Source organism: Parasteatoda tepidariorum, chromosome 1, assembly GCF_043381705.1.
Source record: "Parasteatoda tepidariorum isolate YZ-2023 chromosome 1, CAS_Ptep_4.0, whole genome shotgun sequence".
Lineage (NCBI taxonomy): Eukaryota > Metazoa > Arthropoda > Arachnida > Araneae > Theridiidae > Parasteatoda > Parasteatoda tepidariorum.
Window position 1 is genome coordinate 83,217,759 of NC_092204.1, and position 21,655 is coordinate 83,239,413.

At 29.9% G+C, this 21,655-nt stretch overlaps 1 long non-coding RNA gene across 1 annotated transcript in view; it reads right to left on the reverse strand.

Moving 5' to 3' along the window:
• Window positions 1-21,655, reverse strand: part of LOC139425985 (uncharacterized) — a 49,096-nt gene that overhangs the window by 1,370 nt on the left and 26,071 nt on the right. The gene's annotated exons all lie outside the window — the stretch shown is intronic.

Consider the following 21,655-nt stretch of genomic DNA (forward strand, 5'->3'; position numbering starts at 1 on the left):
AAAGTAACCAAAGGTGAAAAAGGTAGGACAGCATTCAAAAAGAAAAAAAAATGACTTTTACAATTATATATTGTTAGTTAATGTAATTAATAATTGTCTTGAGAAAGCTGGGGTCCATCTAGGACTGTTTAGCTATTGATGAATGAATTAATAATTGCAATTAAAAGTAAATTATTCCTCTCCAAGTTTTTATTTATTTATTTTATCTGTTTATTTATTCTCTTAACCCATTAATGTTTAGTCACAAAAAGTGGCCCATGTACGTAAACACATACGTGAAAAACCTAACAAATGCACTGATATGCTTACACTAAGTTTTCCTTCTATTCTACTTTAGCTTTCCTTAAAAAGAAAAAAAACAGAACTTTGACTTTAAATTCTAATATGTATGAGTATTTATATTATTTAATTTTTTGTAAATAGACAAAAATTTAGTCTTTGCAAAATAAATGTATGATAATGAAACACTTCAGCAAACATTTATTTATTAAATTTCTTTTTTAAAAAAAAGGACCTTTTTTTAAATGAACACTAGGCACAAATTGGATAATGATACGTTTAACTAGTATACGTTTAACTAGTGATAGTTCAGATATTAATTAAACACAGATTCCTAGCGTAGCAAAAATTTATTAATGAAATAAATAATACATAAATGACATGCTATTTTGTAAGCTCGGAGATTCTAAAGTGATTTTGGGCTATGGACCTCCGTCTTTTTTTCCTCACAGTTTGGCAAAAAGAAAATCGCAGTTAAACTTGCAAATATTTTCTCAGATAAGTTAGACAGTTACTGTGTACAATTAATTTATCGCTTGGATATTTTATACACCCTAACATAACATAAAAAATGCTCCGAAATATATATTATTTGCTAGTGAAACATGCATTAGCAGAATAATTTAGCTATCTTATTTATTTCATCAGTTATTGCGGTCAAAGTTGCAAAGATGGTTTTAATTCACCCTGTACTCTATCGCATAAACAGAAAATGGGAATATTTCGCCACTAAAAGTGGAAAAAATGGCACTATAAAATGTAAAAGTTGCTAAGCAAAGAAATTTATTTAAAGCATTTAAACAATGTAAAATAGCTAGGTAATATGCCTTGAGGTAACGATTCCCCGGCAAAATTCATATTTCATGTCAAAGTTCAAAATTTAAAGCATTCCTACCGCTAATTTTCGGCATGTCATGTACATAAGGTTCCAGTTACAATTCCTTAACCTAATTACTAAAAAAACAAAATTTGAGCCCAACCTCTTATTTCATGATTCAGTACCAATTACCATTAAAGACGTAACCATGAAGGTGAAATCGAATCCGAAACTTCCAGAAAGAAAAGGTCACCCCTTAAATCTACCCACGTCACGCGGAGGGTAAGAGCAAATCCCACGCAAGAAATCCAATAAATAAAAATAAAAAAATAAAAAAAATCTAACAGTGACAAACGATATAGTGGCGCTTTTTGGTCGTTGCTTACCACTGTTCTTGTGCTCTGGAAAACCCAGTTCCCACGATTACCCCCCTTACCTTCTGACTATGCCCCCTGTCTTCAGCCCCTTTTCCCCTCAAAGCTTCCTGTATCAACCCCCATATTATTCATATTCTTGATATCCCCGTAGTCTAGTGTGAACTACAACGAGAAGCAGCTGCTTCAAATCGAAAAAACAACCAAAATAATCGTCTGCTGCTGTCTTGTAGTCAGCAGAAAGTTGAATCAGTTTTACGCGTACCGTATTTTATTTTCGGCGTTTTTCTTTTTAAATTACATTTTTAAAATATATAAAGAAAAACATGATACTAAAACGAAGTAGTAAGTGTTTTATTCCGGAAAATGAAATTGTTTTTTGACAGCGATATGAAAATTCGTGTGAACAAATTTAGTTTTATGCTCAATGATGAAACTATAAAACATACCTTTTAAAAAATTTTTATGCAGACAATAATTTCGTAATTAAATATGTTGGAAAAATTATTTAAAAAGAAGTATGTAATCGAACGCAAAAGAAGAAGAAAAAGTGAGCAAAACAATAGTTCTCCGAGCGAGGACCATTGATTCTTTTTTATTTGGTATTTCTGCATAATAAATACAATGATAAATTCTCTAATATACTAACTTAACCATGAAAACTCTTATAAGTTTAAATTAATCTTATTTCCAAAATAAATTCATTCATATTCTAATTTTTCAAGATGAATTCATTTATATCTATCATATGAATATTTTCTATTGTTTTTTTCATCGTTAATTTTATCCATTTTCTAGAACAGCTAAAAGGTCAAAAGAATTATTTGAAGTAATCAAGAATTTAATCTAAAGATTGGCACTTTTTATATCTACTTTGACTCTTTAATTGCCAACTAAAACAATCAATATCGCTCCCAAAGAACAATTTTCAATATATTTGGCAACGTTACAAGATTCGGTGGTCGCCTGATTCCATATCAAGGGCATAATTTATATCTATTTATATACTCTCAAATAATGAAGTGTTTCTTGACGTAAATGCAGATGGAATAGCTGACTGCCCACTTAAAATTCTTATATTTAAGCCCGATAAATTCTTTACGATATTTTTATTGCAGATCGATTTCTATTGTTGGAATTTTAATGTTTGCCAAAAGGTTCGCAATTTAGTTGAAGAAGATAACAAGTTCAGTTTTAATTACATGTTTTATTATTTTTAGTTTCTAATTAAAATAATATAAAATTTCAACGTGGGACATTTTATAAACATGTAAGATGGCAAATAGATATCAAAAGCAATTATTTTTCGTGGGGGGATAGATTTTTAAAAAACTTTAACGTCTAATTGATAACTTATAGAATATAGAATAAGATAAATAATAATAATAATGTTTGAAAATAAAAAGTTTTATTTTTTGAAACTAAATAATTTTTAAATATTTTAATATTAACTTAGTTTTAACTTTTATAACTTCTCAGGAAATTTTTATGAAAAGGAAATTTTCATTTCGTTAATAAAATTAAAGCGTTTTAGGAGCAAATAAATCATGGACTTGGACTTAAACTATATAGGCCGATGATTGGTTTAAAATTGTTACAAGATTATTAAGATCTAAGCTATTAAATGCTTAGATAAAACGCGAATTCAGCGTTTTCTGAACGAAAATTAGCATTACCATGATGTTTTTGGGAATAAAAAACAGATTGATACCTAAAACGAAATTTTTCAATAATATTTCGTTATTTCGTATAATAGTTATAGTTTCGTATAATAATATATCGTGAAATCAATTGGAAAATTCCTTAAAAAAGTTCCTGCAAGGAAAATGTTTCGCTTTATTTGAATGAGTTTAAAATCCATAAAATTTTAGAACTCAATGCAAAATGCTACAAAAATAAATAAGTAAAAACAAAATTAAATAATTTAGAATTCTAAGAAAAAAGCTTTTGTCATAATTGTACTTAAAAGATTCGCGAAATACCTACTAATAGATTTATAATTAATCTGGGAACTTCAACATGGATGATTTTGTTTGCTATTATGCGAAATCCCTCAATAAATTGCAAAAAATGAATAAATAGTGAATTAATAAATTAATAAGATAAAATTTAATTTTCTTCTTCTTTGACGATACATTTATGGCTTGTTTTTAGAATAGTAGCAACCGCGAGCACTAATAAATGAAACATTCACTAAATTATTTATTATACAAATACAAATATTTTATAAAAAAATTCTATCAGTATATTTGTTATTAGCGAAGTTTTATTTCTAAAATTTTATTTCTAAGTTTTATTAAAGAAAATAATGATAATTCGTAATTTGTAAAATTACGAATTATCATTGTAAAATTACGAATTATCATTATTATCAAAAATTAATTCTGCTTATTAGCATGGTATGCCAGATATTCTCAAAACTGTTTCAACATTAGATTACTAAACAGTTTACCATGAAGAAGTAAAATAGAATTTTCAAATAAGTTTATAAAAATAAATGATAATAGTAAATATGCATATAATGAATAAAATCAATAAAACTAATAATAATGACACATATAAGTATTGCGATAAAAAAATGGTAGAAAAGTTACAAGAAGAAAAATATATTTCCTACTAATGACCTTTAATGGTTTAAAAAAGCAGATGATTTCAAAAAATTACAAGTTCAACAAAATTCTGTATTTACAGTTTCTATTCTAAGTATAGTATAATTAAATTGAAAACTGAGCTGGGACCTTCATTTTTATTTTCGGTATATTTATTTATTTAATATTAGAATATTTATTGATTCATTATTGGTTACTTGCAATTCGAGAAGAACACAGGAGAAATAACATGGTTGTGCTTAATCACGTAGTTGAGCATGGCGTGTTAATGGTACCGCTAGACTTGGTTCATTATCACACTGAATCCATTTTCGGATCAGATTTAATTAGGTACCAGAAAGTGAGATCAAGCCTGTGAATCAAACCTGATTAACTGCTAAATTGTGACATAAACAAATGCCACGATTTACCCACGAGTGACGTAGTTTGCAGGTATCAGATTGTCTTTTCAGAAAGGGAAAAAAAATCTTTAAATATGTTTATTTTTTCGTCGTTTAGAATGACCTACCTAAATCAAGTTGATACACCTTTTGATACTTTTTTTTTAAGTGAAAGAAACAGTTATGTCGTCACGCCCTATAATAATCCGATATTCAAATTCGAACGAAAAATAAACACAAAAGGGGCGCAGCTGTTATTCTAAAGAAGAAATGTCAAAAGATTCCATCAGTGACATTAACCGATGTTCAGTCTCAGTGTCACTTCACTTCACTTGTACATAAATAGCTATCTTTAGATTCTAAGATATCTTATGTGTTTTCATTAGAAACAAAATTTAGATTGCATCTCAATGATTCTTTTATTCCATCTTTCGAGATCTTTTCAATTCGATGGAATGTTGTCATTGGCTTAATGCATACCCAGTCAACACCTTTTCAAGTGTAATCAGAACAGATTTCATGCGTAGGAAAATGCCTTATATTTCATTCTATATCTTGACCCTCATTGCACACTTATCTCGTTCTGTAGGGCGTGTGCGCCATTTTGTTATTTTGTTTATTATTTAATTCAAACGCGAAGGCAAAGCAGACCCAGAAACCATGTTACTCTTCCTGATTTTTGTAGACAGGTCAAGGGGAAGCATTTTGATTCATTTTAAACTTGTCAATGGAATCAGTAAACTTTTGATTCGGTAAATATTTGCCTACTACTGAAAGCGGTTATGATTGTATTCGATTTGAGGTTAACGTGTAGTGTGGAATTTGTTGACTCTTATCACTTTTGTGAATGAATGAAATGGGTTTTGAAACCATTCGCGAATGGAAAATGTCACTGTTAGAGAGCTAGGTAGTCATTTTTAACTCGTTTAGTTGACTTAGATCAATCAAAACCTTCACGTATAAAAGGTTTTTTTTCTTCTTTTTCTGGGTTAAAAGGTGGAATCTGCAAAAGTCGTAAGTTAAAGAAAATATTTTCTAAGATCTAAAAAGAATCCCTGTGTAGTAAATTTGAGTGAATTATTCTGATTATTTGCGAATTTTGAAAAAGATTTTTATATACATTGTGCATTTAAGTATCGTTAATTGCCACCTAGAAATGGCATAAAAATCTTTTAATGAAACAAAATAATTTTTTTCCCAATGCCCACCTTTTAGAATGACCCACCTGGGCATCTAAGGGTAGATTTGTTGGCCACACTTTCAGGGGCACCATATTAGGTGGGCCAACGTTGCTCCCACAGTAAGGACAGAACATCCATGCCTTGCCATGGATTCGAACCCAGAACCTTTCTGGTACAAGGGCAGTTCCCTAACCCCTACACAGCCTACACAGGCCAGGTCAAAATATTATCCTCGGAATTTCGAGTGCTAATTTCAAATTTATATTTTATTTCAAAGGCTCTTAAATGTTTCTTAAAAGAAAAAAAAATTACACGAACTTTAAAGACATAAAAATAGAGTCGTTGAGTTATAATTTATCATCAGAATGATGTAGAAACAACGTAGAAATGAATATCAACAAATATCACCTTGATAGATCTATTTTTGAATTTATAATTGTATTTTGATAAAACTGCTTTTTATGTGCTAGACATTTTTTTTTTACAGGGTTCAACATTTTTGCGGGGGTCATTTACTTAAGGGGAAAAATAAATAAAACATCTTTGGAATAATCTTTGTTGAATTAGTTGCGATTGGGGGATGACATTTACAAGACTCGTACTGAAAGTGTGGGATGTGGATATTGCATATTGAAATCAGGTTGTCTTTATTTTCTATTTCATTGCATGATTTGGTAACTTTAAAGTTGTGGAATTTTAATGATTATATGGAAAATTGTGATTTTACAAAAAAAGAGCGTAAATAAAAATGCAATATTAAAATAAATAAAAACATGCATTATACAATAATTGCAGTAGAAACTAATTATAACATTAATATCCACTCTTTTCTTTTGTTTTTGTCGTGTTTACGTTTTCTAGAAAAGCATGTACTTAAGTAAGAATTAAAATAAATATAGCTACATTAATTAATTAGTTTTCAGTTTATTTCATTGACAAACGGGTTTATAAGTGCGCTTTCGTTATTTTTAATTAATGATTAATTAATTATAATATTTTTATTAATGACTGACTATCTTTTCTTTAATATTCTTAAAACTGTAATTTTCAGTTGTTATTCGCCGGGGAAAGAGAAATTTAAAAGACTAGAGGATAATGAATAAAATAGTTCACTAAATTAAGAAAAGTAGTCCAATTTTCTAAAATAAGCCATTTTAAAATCTTGACTCAACTAACGTGGATCACAGCAAGATATAGAGGGTGTTTCGTAAGGACCACCCGTGATTTATATTTTTATAATCCTTGACTAATTACTATTTAAGCGAACAAAAACGAAAAACGCTAGCGAAATCTGACAAATCATATTGAAAAAGGTGGGTGGTGTATAAAACATTAAAAAACCGTGATTGCAGAAGAAAACATGGAGGGAGACTTCAAAAAGGAATATTAAAAACATTCTCAAATTTCAACCGGGAATCAAACAGGTTTTAATTTGACTGGTTATTAAGGACGCTCTTTACGAATGAGGCAGCATATGAAACAAGAACAGAGTTAAGCCTTCACTATATAATAAGCCATTCAACAGTAGCTGGAAATTGAACGCAATTTTTCATTAAAAAAAATCATAATAGAATTTATCATACATTAGATTGATTAAAGTNTTGGGTTACCATATTCTCAATTTTGCGGTTTTCAGAGAGCTTATTCTCGACCGCGCCAAGCGGTGCCGAAACCGTGAGCATTTCCGTGAGTGCTGCCCGTTGTACCCCATGGTGGTAAGACTTCACACTTTCATGACCAGAAGCGTTATTGTGACAAAATGGTCAACATTGTGCACAGGTTGTCTATTTCCTAGATATGCCGGTACCCATCGATTTGAAGCTGAGTGAGCTTCCCGCCGCCACTGAGAATCGAACCCCAGGCTTTCACGATGACAACTCAGTGTCTTAATAACTGAGCTAATGTGGCTCAAATTAGATTGATTAGTTCTTATAATTTGTAACCATGCATTAGATTGAGTAGGTCATCTAACGACATTTTCTAACCTTCTGACTTTGACAAATTCCATCTGTTCTGAACTATAGAATAGTAGATAACTTTAAAAGCAAAATTTAATACCGTCTTCTCTTGTTTATACGACCATGTGAAAAGATAATGATGACTAAAAACAAAAATAATATCTCGATTTCCAGCGAAATCAATCATACTACAAAAATAATAAAACTAAAGATAGACGAAATTACAAGCATTAAAGATATTAAGGTATAAAAGACCTTTCAAGCCAAGCTTCACGCTCGTAAATAGGCTTTATTTCCTCAGATAATTCCTGTCTGAAGCATGACAGTAAAATAGTTATTGTCTTCTCAACATTTTCTACAAAAACTGTAACCGTGTTTCCAAGAAAAAGTCCTCTCCCTTAAAATAAATCTCTCATCCCCTTCAATCTTATTTACCGCTCATATCTTCTCAAGTGTAGCCCTGAAATTGGCAGGTTGTTTACAAGCAACTTTCCTGCACGACCCCTCGGATTAAAGGGCACTTGTTGGGTTGGGGGGGAAAGAAAAAGCAAGTTCTTTTTTTTTCCTTCTTATTTTTCTTTTCATCTCGAAGAAAACCTTTGTGGGGATCTGAAAGTACCACATGAGTCCAGCTGTTCCTTTTTCAAAATTTGATTTGCAGATTTATTTACTGCGAAGCAGGTAAGCTTAGCACCTGAACGATTGATTGTTTATTTCCAGGTAGAAGGTGGGCGGTAAAGGTTCTAGTGAAAGCTACCTGGACAAGCGTTTCGTCTTCTTCACCCTGAACTGTGAAAACTTCAGGTGACTTTTCAGGTGGAAAGTCAAGAATTATTTGTAAATCAGAGAGTACCTCCCAGCAGAATAAACCATATGTAATTGAAGGTGTAATGAAAATCTAGAAACAATGGGTTGATAAGACCCTTTTATGCCACTTAATTTCGTTTGTTCATTAGATTGGAAATCGAGAAGACACGTTTCTCATCTTCTGAGACCAGTGAAATCTATGAATGTTACGAATTTCAGCGTACTATGTCAGAAATTTAAAAAGATTTGATATCATTCATATTTGCTGCAACTTTTACACAACTGATAATTTGAACCATATTCCCCTACTTCTTAAATAATTCTCATATTCCATACTTTACCTAAAGAGCATTTGTTACTCAATAGAATTCCTAGAAATTCTATAAAATGAATAGGCACAGTATATAATAATTCTCATAGTATTTCATGTTTTAGCTAAAGAGCATTTGTTATTCAATTGAATTCTCAGGCATTCTAAAGAATGAATGGGCAAGTATATAATTATTTTACAAATCTCTCATACTTTACCTAAAGAACATTTGTTATTCACTAGAATACATAGGCATTCTATAGAATGAAAAGGCAAAGTATATAATTCTCACAGTATTTCATACCTTACCTAAAGAGCAATTGTTATCAGATAGAATTTTTCGCGTTTTATAGAAGGAATAGGCAAAATATATAATAATTTTAATAGAATTTTATATTTTACCTTATAGAGAAAATTTGTTATTCGAGCGAATTCCTAGGTATTCTATAGAATGAATATGCAGAGTATGTAATAATTTTCATAGTATTCTATACTTTACTTTATAAAGAACATTTGTTATTCTACAGAATTCTTAGGAATTTTACATAATTCCTAGGGATTCTATTTAATGAATAGGCAAAGTATATAATAATACTCATTAGACCTGAAAATTTAAATTTTCAGCTGGTAGCCAGTGGTCGGTAGACTCTTTAACTTATTAGCCACTTTTTCCCCAAACTTTATGAGTCGATATTGATCGATATGTATGGATCGATAAGGATCTATCGATATCGACGACATCGCTAGATCATTTTCCTCTAGTAGCCACTTTTTGCAAACCCTTTTTTTGCTTGGATTAAATTATATTACATTATTTAAAAAAAAGAAAATCATATCAGAAATAATTTACGGCTACAAAAATGTAATTCAACAATAAAAATAATATAAATGTATGACAGAATTCAGTTAATCATACCGACTTTAAAAAACTCTATTTAAATATATTTGCGGAGGCAAAATAATTTAATGTATACATTACAACTTTGATCTATGTGAATTGTTACTCATCTTCCACATCAATTGATGAGTTCTAAAAGCTCAAAATTTCGAGTGGAGACATTAGACATTTTAATGAAAATTCTGTTTACAAGAGTCTTTCTACATTGATGTACTTTTATCATGAAACGATTTTCAAAAAAATATATAGAAAAGTGGGGAAAGTGACAAATTGTTTAGTTAATTTAAGTCGCCACTTTCTGTAGTTGACTCGCCACGGGGCGAATGGCTATTTTCAGGTGTAATACAAATAACATTCTAAATTTTGCCGAAAAACCCCCGACATCCGACATTCTTAGAATGCCACCATTGTCGGTTAAAAAATAACGTAAAACAGATATAAGTAATAATAAATGTTGTAACACAAAATATACGACAAAAAAGATATGCGGATTTTGATACTTTGCGTAGAATTTAAAATTGTAAATTTACTTTCTTTGCAAATAGTAATTTCAAGAAAGCTTCATATAGTATTCTTCTCCGAAACGGGATAGAGAAAAGGATGTAAAATTGGATTGAGGATGTAAAGAATAATGTAAGCGGACTTAAAAAAACATTGTTAATGAAAAAGCCATTCGGAATTCTAAACAGTTGGAAACAATTAACGCAGCCTTCACCCTTTTCCAATTACTCTTTATTGATAATTAGTACTTATTGACATTGATTGCAATTGAAGTGCTTTTTTGAAATGTTAACTAATTGAAACTAGGCATATTTTTATTTTATCAAGCTCCATTATTATTAACAATGCATTTGCATGCATTGTAAAATGCATTTTTAGCACTATGCATTTTTAGCACTAGATTGCACAAGGAAGTCATTTTGACTGCTTTTTAATTTCAATTAGTAAAACAATGATGCATATAATGACACAATTTCTTAGAATTTTGTTTGCGTGGTTTATAATTCAATCATAAATACGTATGTCATATCTCAATTTATAAAAATTTTAATGTGGATATAAAAGTCTATTATTGAAAATGAATTTTAAAAGAAATAAATTTAAAATTTTTAAGTTTGAGCTGTGAAAATAATAGGCATTAGAAATTAAATATTATTTTGGAGAAAATAGATAAAATATTATATATTTTTTAAAGTATCGCGTGTAAAATTAAAAATTTACTTATCGAGCATTATATGCTAAAAAATCAAGCATTGTAACTTCAGGAGTATATTTTTTTAAAATTAATTTCATTTTTCTTATTTTTTTTCTTCTTGAATTGCATAAGTAACTGTGATAATGTTCCAATATCTGCAGTTAGTTTTAAAAAAAAAGTTTTTCTGAAACCGATTTTTATCACAATAAGATTGATACATACTGCTAAACGAGCACCAAAATTAATTATTAAGCTTTTCTGAAACCAATTTTTATCACAATAAGATTGATATATACTGCTAAACGAGCACCAAAATTAACTATTAAGCTTTTCTGAAACCGATTTTTATCACAATAAGATTGATACATACTGCTAAACGAGCACCAAAATTAATTATTTTGATTGGATATTCTGATCGCATCGAATTTTTCTATTGGGAATTAGTCTTTCAAATAAGTTATGAAATGAATCATTCGATCAGCCTTAGAAATTGTTCTTTTATAAAACTGTTGAAGCCTTCTTCATGTTTATTCATGTGCAGCTAATTTTTTATTGTATTTATTAATTTTTTGCACAAGAACATTGCCGAATTTTATAGTTGTCAAAGGTGAACAACATTTTTGAATTCAACGAAATTTCCAAGAAATCAGAAATAGAAATGTATACTGTTTAAAGAATCTACATGAGTAAAAAAATGCAATTTTCATGTATTTTACTTGCATATATTGGCATTCGTTGAACACAATATTTTAAAAATGTAAACATCGTTATTGTTAAATATAAATTTTATTGTTAAAATTTCCAAAAAAGTTAATCTCCGTTTTTACATTTAGTTCTCAATAATAATAATAATAATAAAAATCTAAACCTAGCCTGTTAACTGCTGGTTAGCTGTTTTTAGATTCTGATAACTGAGCGTTCTTTGTACGTTGATTGTAATTTAATTTACTAACACAAAAGAAATTTTCTAGTCAAACGTAAGCAGAATATTTTGACGTTTTGATTTTTGACATTTTTTTGACGCGTAGCTAATTTTTTTTCTTTCTTTTTCTTTGTATGAACGTTTCTCAACAAGGAAAATATAATTTTAAAACTGACATATGCCACCAGAGTTTTGCAATTCAACAATGTTTGCAAAAAATTAGTAATTGAAATGCGTGTTTTTAATAAGTTTATATAAGCAAGTTAAGTACAGTTTTTATTTATTATACTTGCATTTGTTAAAGTCAATATTTTAATAAGGTAAAAAAAAATTCTTTTTGTAAGAAATTAGTTTTGTTATTGAAATTTTTATAAACTTCGTGTCTTCTTTTCTCCTTAGTTCGTGAAGATAAAAAGTATAAGTTCAACCTGTTATTTAAACAAAAAAAAAATTTTTTTTTTCTTTACGATTACATTTTTCTATGGACAACAAAAAGTAATTATGATCAAGATAAGAAAAAATTTAAGATTTCTATTTTACAAATGCGGCAGAGTTAAATTTTTTTGTTTTTGTTTTTTTTCTTTTCGTTAAACATAGAGAGATTTATTATTTTACCGCCCTCTATTAAAGAAAATGTAAAGTTGGAAAATCACAACCAGTTATTACTTGGTAAATGAGAAATGTGTTTGTATAAAGAAATGTGTTTGTATAAAAAAGAAAATAGTAATAGTTTTGCAATTCGAATAAAATATAATCTTAATAAGGAAAGGTATTGGAAAGTGATTTTTAGCTTTCTCTTGCTCGAAAGATATAAATATAAACTCTCACAGGTAAATACAACAAACAATCCACACGGAATAACCACTCCATTAAAACCATTCTAAAATCTTGAGTGGTCAGGACGGCGTGTTTGATGTGTAGATCAAAATATAGTTAAAAACAAATTTATGACCCGTGCCGCAGATTTCAGATTTGTAATACGGTTTTAATGAATCCAAAGATGAGTAACAAAAGGAGTGTTAAAAAAGAGTTCTCTAAATCTAGAGTGATTCTCTGTGGAGATAACCTTGCTTTTGGATCGCATGGATGAATCTTCAGACAAGACGGAAATCGGATATGTTCGGTGAACCGTACACCCATTAGACATTCTATGCACAACTTGCCACTTCTTCATTTAGAATACTACTACTACAAATGATTTTGATGAAAGTGTTATGTGAATTAACCATGAGATTCCATCATTAAATTCATTGTATTTGGATTTGGAAGAATTTTTTTTTTTAGAAGCATAGGATGACTCTATGGTTGTTATTATGGCAAGAGAAAGTTTGTAATTTAAAGTTGTTGGTTGTTGAATACGAATTAGTTGGGCTTTATTATAGGAACCCTTAAGCCTTAATTTTTATCCAACGGCTTAGGGAAAACTGTAGATCCTGTCCATGGTTGATTTCCAGGTTTTTTATTTGAGAGAGAGAGAGTACAGAAATTTTCCTGATAATCTCTGACTAGTTCTTTTAGTACGAACGGGAAATAAAAGAGCCAGTGTGGCTCAAGGAATAGAGCGTACGCCTCCTAATGAGGTGTACCGAGTGCAAACATTGAAAAATAAAATAAAATATTGATCACAAATATTGAGAAATAAAAGCGTGATATCTCTTACGGGCAACGTGTAAGTCTATATTCGATCCGTTACAGCAATACTTAATTTAATGTATCAAAAGATAACTAAGATAACTTCTATGTAATTTCATAATTAATAAAATAATCTAAGCTTAAAAAATGGTGTATATGTCGTAGAAGAATTGGAAGATCCGACTCTTTGCAAATTGCCAACGTCATTTGTTAGGCTTATTGATGTTAGCCCTGTAGGCCCATTACAGAGTAACATTACAGAGTTTGCAAAGAGCTGGATTCTCCAGTTTCCTAAGATATATTTTAAGGAATAATTTATATCTTGTATGCCAAAGCAATCTGTGAACGTTAAAGATTATAGAATGTGATAAGGGGTTCAGATAAAGGATACTGGAAAAATATCAAACTTAGAATTGCGCTTTTTAGACATCTGCCTGTATTACTAAATTTCATAGATTACGTCAAAACCTGTAACACATTTGAACCGGTCTTGTTTTACAATAATGAATTTGTTAAATATACTGCTGTTTTAGATAATTAAGATAATATAAGAAACTCTAGAGCTTGGCTGATTCTAGAATTGTTAAAAAAAAGTTTTAATAATGGTAAAAATCATCTAATCTCGCATTTTATCGTTAGTTTAGTTTATATTTCAAACACATTTCCGTATAAAAGTCAGTTGTCGATGTCAGTTAAAGCTGAAAAGACTGAAAATTGAACCAAAAGGGCAATAAAATTTGAAATAAATAATGGCGGGTAAATCGTAAATGCAAATGGTTTAAAATATTTTTATATCGATCATAAATCGGTTAATACTCAAATATATAAAATAACTCAGAATAGGAAATAAAATCAACTCGATAAAAAAGAATTGGGTATTTAAAGACATAAGACGGGTCAAAACTGTTGACATAAGGTCGATTGATTATGTTTTACAACAACTGTGATGTAAAAATAGAATAAACAGGTGGATGTCATATCGTGTTTCAGTTCATTATCATGTATGTCATCATAAATATAAATGACGTTGTCAAATCTGCATCCAATCATGCAATACCGAACAATCACTGTCTTTAACCTATGTCATTGTTTCAAATGTCACCGATATCTTCCTGGTACTGCTAAGTTAGTAAAAAAGGTAAAATGCGTCGGCGTAGGCGTGGTTCATACCTTCTGTTTATTTATTTATTTGAACTGGTTAAAATTACTATTAACTATTAATAGCAAAAATACATGGTTGATCGATGTAATTTTGTATAAAATCTTAAACAGTTCAATAATTACAGTTGATTGATATTTTATTTCTTTATCGCAACAAACAAAGAGTTAAATATCTTTGTTCTTTTTTTAGAATAGTAAGGTAAATGTGAAATTTTAAAAATAGAGAGAATGATTAGTTTATTGTATTCTTTTATAGCTATTCTAACATTTATAGTAGTTCGTGTCGTAGCTCCTGATATCGTACTTTCATATTTATTTGTCATATGAATTACAAATGTAATCACAACTTTTGTGTATTGAAATCCACATCGTTTTCTTTTAAAATAAAACGAGACAAATTCTAGCTTATAGTTCACACACAATTAAATAATTAATAAGTGGAATCTTCTTTGAACGCTTACTGGGAGTATACTAAATTCAATCACAATTCAATGTTACAAAAAAAAAAAAAAGAAAAAAAAGAAAAAAAAAGCCGCCTTATTCTTGGGAAGAAACAGTTCCAAACGTTTGCGATTTATTGACAGTAAACACCGTAAAGTTAAATGTATATTTTGTTTATTATTTTTTTAATTTTAGAGTAAACAACATTTTCAAGTTTATGACATAATCATGATTGCAATTGCAAGATTATTAAATTGCATAGTTTCGTAACGAATGTGGTTCTTTTTTTTATAACTAATTCATCCTTAACAAATGTCATATTCAGTTGTCAGATTAAGTACTCTTGTAACTATGTTTAGTTCTTGCAGTTAGCTAAAATACTGTATATTCAAGTACCATTTACAAAATTTTGGGTGCAATATCGATAATGCAGCTGGATTGTTGTTTTACTTAACATACTATCAAAAAATCTATGCCATTTTAATTTCATGCAATTTAAATAGACAATAAATGCACTTTTATATTTTAAATATTATTTAGGTTTTCTAATATGTAACAAAATATTTTTCGAAGAAAAATTTTTCTTCAAAAAAGTAGCAAAATAAATTTTTCAAAAAGAAAATTAAATTTATGAATCCGAACGTGCTATTTAAAGTGCCTGTTTAGCTTTAGGGATTAGGCACATTCATATTTCAATGACTTCGAAAAATACTTATCACCATATTCAAAAACAATTGTTTAAAGGAGTAGGAAGCAGGTGTCGTAATAGTGAAAAATAATTGTTTGACAGACATGACAAAAGACGATGTTAGATGTCATTTCCTAAAATGTAATTCAGAACTGAGAATGTATGTACATTAAAACAACGGATTAGAACTTTACCTTCAAATTAATTTTTTGTCAAATAAATATCACCCAGAGTTTAATGTTAAGAATACTGTTAAAATACTTTTATAAATATGAAATCGTTGTTGGGAAAAAGTGATTAATTAAGAGCCTCTGCTGTCTAACAGTCGCCATCGATTAATGTATCCGTAGGTTAATGTACCGTACATTAATGTACGGTACATAATGTACAGTAGTAATGTACAGTACGTAATGTACGGTAAAATCTCCGTAGATTAATGTACTGTACGTAGATTAGTAAGCATAATTTAAACGCTAACAAAATCTAACTTGATGAAAATAAAATTTAACTTTCAACAAAATATAATTTGACTTAAGACAAAACAAAATTTGACTTAAAATATGGAATAATGGAACAGTGTTTAGCTGCTTTACGCAAAGCCTATACCAATGACTGAAACGAAATTTTATCGATTTTAGAGCCACGCTCGTATGAGCTAAAACGCTCATATACGCTATTTTAGCTACGTATGAGCTAAAACGCTATTTTAGATTATATTTGTCAATAGAAAAAATTCATTGGTTTCGAAATCATATAAAATGGAAAAAATCCACAGATTTCGCTCTCATTCTTAAGATTCACCGGACTTTCAACGCTCTTGAGAATGAGTGCCTTTTTTGAATGCTCAAAACATGTCAACTTTTCCACATTGAATAACTTTTCAGAAATGTTATCTCAATTCTCAAAATTGCCCAGACTTAAAAAAATGGTGACTGTGTTTAGGTTCGCTGCTGGCCATAACTTTCTCCAGTAACACTTTCACCATTTTCGCATAGTTTTAAGTACTATCTGCCGTCTCTGTTATTAGGGACGTGTCATGGATGGTGACACCTTAGTGGAGCTTTAATCAAACATTTTCTTGTGAACCGTTACTGGGAGGCCAGGTTTTTTTTGGATTCATAGACTATATTTCTACAGTTGCTTATCTTGATGTTTTTTTCCTAGCTATTTGTTCTCTATTTTTTTTTTTAAATTTTTTAATTATTGTGGTAGTTGTTTTTGAACCTTGTCATTAAAAATAAGAAGTAAAATAATTTTGAGCAAATGAAGTTTTTTTATTGAAAAATTTATGTTGTTTTGGAACTATTCAATGATGAGCCATGTTTTCAAAGTTTTTTAATTTCTTGGTAAAGTAAAAAAATAGTGGCGAAATGTGGCTGAAATCATTAACTGGAAGAAGCAAAGAGGCTTAGGACAATAATGCTTAAAACAAAAAACATTTAATAAAACAATGTTCAAAGTGTCCTGTTTTGACGGCCTTAAATATATATTTTCTTATAATTTATGTCAAAAATAAAATAAAAACATGCACTTTTATGGTCGCAAATGATAATTCAGCAAGAATGCAGATGAAATCAATAACTAACAAAAATGCCTTTTAAACCTGGGATTAATTAGGATTTAATAAGGAATGCGGGAACNTTATTGAAAAATTTATGTTGTTTTGGAACTATTCAATGATGAGCCATGTTTTCAAAGTTTTTTAATTTCTTGGTAAAGTAAAAAAATAGTGGCGAAATGTGGCTGAAATCATTAACTGGAAGAAGCAAAGAGGCTTAGGACAATAATGCTTAAAACAAAAAACATTTAATAAAACAATGTTCAAAGTGTCCTGTTTTGACGGCCTTAAATATATATTTTCTTATAATTATGTCAAAAATAAAATAAAAACATGCACTTTTATGGTCGCAAATCATAATTCAGCAAGAATGCAGATGAAATCAATAACTAACAAAAGTGCCTTTTAAACCGGACGAATCCTAAATTAGGAATGCGGGAACAAAAGCATCAAAATATGTTTGATTGCTGGAAGAAGCAGAAGTTGGATGGGTGATTAGTAGAAGCACCTTCAAGTCTCATGATATTGCAAAGTAATAATATAATATATATATATCCAGCATTCTCCATATATTCACTACAAAAAACTATATTGTCATGGCTTAGCTAGAATTATATCTTAACTTCAATTTCTTATTCAAATGAGTAATCCTTTTTTCTTTTTGAGTGAAAGAAAAAAGAGAAGCAATTAGGCTGTGTTAAGAATTAGTTTCAATCTTCTTATCTATCTTCAACCAGCAATAAAAGATACACTTGAAGAAGCCCTGATACTTTGCTGTTGATGATCTGATTTCGACCGGAAGCAATCAAGACAAACATCAAAGGAAGTGGTTGTTTGTTTGAGGGTTAATAAAAGCGAAAATTGTTAGAAAAGCTTTTCGCGAGCATTGTTTTCGATGTCCGCTTTTCAAGGGACGGCAACCAGGTAAGATAATGGGAGAAAAGTATCGCGAAATCTTGCATGTAATTAGCTTTCACGATTAAAAATGGATCTTGCGAAAAGATTCGTGTGTTTGAATTACATGCACTGAAAATTAACAAAGTTTAAATATGTAAAGCATTATAGTTTGAATAATAATCTGATTGCATTGAAGAGTCCACTGTTTCGAAACTTAGGTAAGATTCGTGAGTAAAGAATAGTTTTCTTTTAAACGAGGTAAGTCAAAATAAATAGTTAGAATCTTATATTATGTACAGGTACCGATCATGACACATTCAGGCCCAAGGCCCACAAAATTTTCCGGGTCCCTAACAAAATATTTTGAAATTAAATTTCTGAAGAGTAGTCCTAACAATAGAAAGAATCTATTGAACTGCATGATTCAAGAGAAACATTCTAAAAAATTTTGAAATCAGACAATAGAATATTTTTCTAAGATAAAGTTTACGCATCTAAATATTAAAGCAAAATATAAAACAACAAAACAATGTGAAAATAAAAATAGTTTGGTGACCACAAACAATTAAAATCAGTGATTTTTGCGAAAAGTCACTGATTAGCTCAATTATTTTAAAGATTGTATCCCTCCATCTGCAGCTTTACATATTTTGTTAAGAATAAGCTTCTAGTTCTTGTTGACACTAATAATTTATAAGAGACTTTGCGAATGTGCATTCTCGTTGTATTCGCTTAAGCCGTTGGAGTAAAAATTGCACCAATTAAAATTCAGCTGTGCTTTCGAATTTGATTAGTGCAATGTTTACACGAGTTTGGTTTATCACAATATAAATAAAATTTGAAATAAAAAACTGCCTTTTTTGAGAAAAACTGTTTCTTTCTGTATTTAAATAAAGTAATAATATTTTGGACTTTTTACTAATATTTGAGGCCCCCGGAAAGTGTGGGCCCTAGGCCCGTGCCTATTGGGCCTAGGCCATAATCAGGCCCTGATTATGTAATTCAACGGGAAGAATTATTTGGTGAACGGTGCATCTAAATTAAGGATAAGTCAGAATAGGGATTTTACTTTGTTCGTGCAAACTATGGAGAATTATTTTCCCGGAATTTCCCTACTTATTTCAGTAGCTAATTTATAATTTTCAACAATTTTCGTTGCATTTTAATGTGTTCTATTGAACTCATTTAACGTATTACAGTTTGTTTTATGTGAAATTCATTTATGAATGATATGAGGTGAAGAAAAATCGAACCTGCGGCCTTCTGTCCAGCAATGTTTTGAAATAGATGAAGGTTGGAGTTTTTGATTCTTGTCGTAGGATGTTGTTTGGGCCGTTGGAGAATTAACAAAATTTCATGTTAATGTGGACTGTAGTGCAAACCAAATGAGCACTCAAACATCGGTTCAAAATATCAAGACTATGTCAAGAATCAAAACTCTATCTACAGTTCATCTATCGCAAAAGATTGTTGGACAGAAAGCTTTTTGCTTCACCTCATATCATTCATGTATTAACCTGGATTTTTGGGATAATTTCTTTAACATCAAAAACTCTATTGTTAATGATATTGTTGCTATATCATACTATACCATATTTTTCAAATATTTGGAAATCATTATTTTTTTGATTTTCTGTTATTTTAATGTTTTACCTTTAAATGCATTTTTATCTCTTTAGTACCCTGTAAAAATTTTTAATGCATAGTCGTAACTATTTTTGGTGTTGAGATAAACTGAAATTTTTTACAGTGCATCTATTACATTTTTTATTTAATTTTTCACAGATATAATTTAATTCATAAACTTTTTGTTTGTTTACTGATAACACTTATTTTCAAGCATATTATAATAAATTTAATGGCTTCATTACAAAAACATTTCATTAAAAAAATAAGCAAACTTTTAGTAATATATTCGATCTAATTTTTCCAATTCATTTGTCAATTTTAGATAATTTTTTGCACGATAACTGCAGTTCTGTACTTAAAAGTGTATTTAGTTTCTCCCAACATCAAAAATGGTGACAACTATTCACCTAAATTTTTTACAGTGAATGATGAAGCCCGTGTCGAATTAAATCTCTGTTTTTCCTGCCATTTATCCTAATGATGAATGTGTACCACCGTAACCAAAAAAACGCACTTGGGTTTCCATAAAAATTTTACCATTTGTGATTATAAACGTTATTTTGAATGAAATTTTTTACTAAACTAAGCCCAGTACATGGATTAGAGTTTTGTTTCGTAGTTAGTTGCAGATATACATATATTTGGTTGGAAAAACTAACTCCTGTTATTTAAAGCGAAAAAGCTATAAAATTTTCAAAACGGGATGAGGTTAGCTTTAAAAATGCACTTCACGTCATTGTTAAGGAATGCATTGAATTAATGATCTAACTTCAATTTTTTTCTGTTTCGCAAAATTTGCATTCAAAATGCAGAATAGATTTTTAAAACAATTACAAAATAATTTTTACTCTCTTAAAGTTTAGGATAACTAGTGGACTAGTGGTGTCCAAAAGATTTATGTGGTCTGGGGGGCTACAACCTTGTTAATTCCCCTTAATCCAGCTTTACTTGTATTACAGCCTCATTTTTCTTACGATTCTAAGATTTTAAGAAGTTTTATCCTGTGGTTCAAATGCGATCGTGAACTATTTTACTTTTAACAACAATGGAAATCTTAAGCCAACTGTGCGAGTTACACTTTTTGACTTGGAGATTCATTAATTCACCTACTGAAAGTCATTTAGCCATTCATTTACTGATGCACTGCTGTAGATCAAGCGAATCAACCATAAACCAGTCTTTATTTGTTTTCCAAAGAGGGAACAATGGAACAAAAACTTCTAATGAGATTCCGAAATGGCACTCTTTTTATGTGGACCCACACTAGAAATCGCCTTAATTGCAACACTCCGTCATTTGCTCGATGACACAATAACGCTTTTTTACATTCAGACAAAAACTTCAACCTTGGACAACGCGGGTGGCTACCGCACAATCACGACCTCTGTGACTTCTTTCTGTAAATATGACGTTTTTTTTTTTAACCAGTTGCCGAAGCACTGATTACGCAATGATCAGACACTCCACCTGATCACCATCTTTCCAGAAAGTGCGATGAATGACAATCGCCTGGAATTAAGTAATGAATCTGATTGTAAGCATTATCACATCAAGTATCAGTCTGAGATGGAAATTGTGATTTTTATTTGAAGACAAAGAGGACAATTAGGTACTTGCAGACACTTTTATTCGTGGTATTGTTTGGCGCTTTAAAGTTATACTAACTGCTTGAATTGATTTGCTTTTTCTCTTTTATGAGTTGTAGCAATACGAAATTGTGTTGTAATGCTTGCGGTTTACTGTAAAAGTAAGTCATTGCCTTGTCATTGATACGTGGTATTATTTAGCAATCTTGACATGAAGGCACAAGATTTCTATTTTATTACATGAAGCGATAACTTTAGACAAAAACTTCCAGCTTCCAGCTGTAATTAGAGTATTAGCGTTTAGGTATCAGACGCCTTTGCTATCTTCTGCCT